The 251-nt window shown below is 72.5% G+C and overlaps 1 non-coding gene across 1 annotated transcript; it reads right to left on the reverse strand.

Annotated features, from left to right (window-relative positions):
* Positions 1–161: 161 nt before the first annotated feature.
* TRNAY-GUA lies at positions 162–251 on the reverse strand. Its single transcript is given in 2 exon segments — positions 162–197; positions 215–251. It is a non-coding gene; the product is annotated as a tRNA-Tyr (tRNA).

Below are 251 nucleotides of genomic sequence, written 5' to 3' on the forward strand. Positions count from 1 at the left end.
ATGTGACGGGGCCGGGGCGGGGGGAGCGGGGTGGCCCCGCAACGCCCCGCCGCGAGCACCCGCGAGCCGCCCCCGCGCCGGCGGCAACGGCGGCGGCTCCCGACGGCAAAGGAATGAAAAGGTAACGGTGGGGCCGCCCCCGCGCGGCAAAACCGAGCGTCTCCTTCGAGCCGGAATCGAACCAGCGACCTAAGGATTCCCGCGGGCCGCGCCTCTACAGTCCTCCGCTCTACCAGCTGAGCTATCGAAGG

The sequence above is a fragment of the Corvus kubaryi genome, unplaced genomic scaffold (assembly GCF_017639235.1).
Source record: "Corvus kubaryi isolate FWS band 111438036 unplaced genomic scaffold, C.kubaryi_AGA036_p1.0 37385, whole genome shotgun sequence".
In the NCBI taxonomy this organism is placed as follows: Eukaryota; Metazoa; Chordata; class Aves; order Passeriformes; family Corvidae; genus Corvus; species Corvus kubaryi.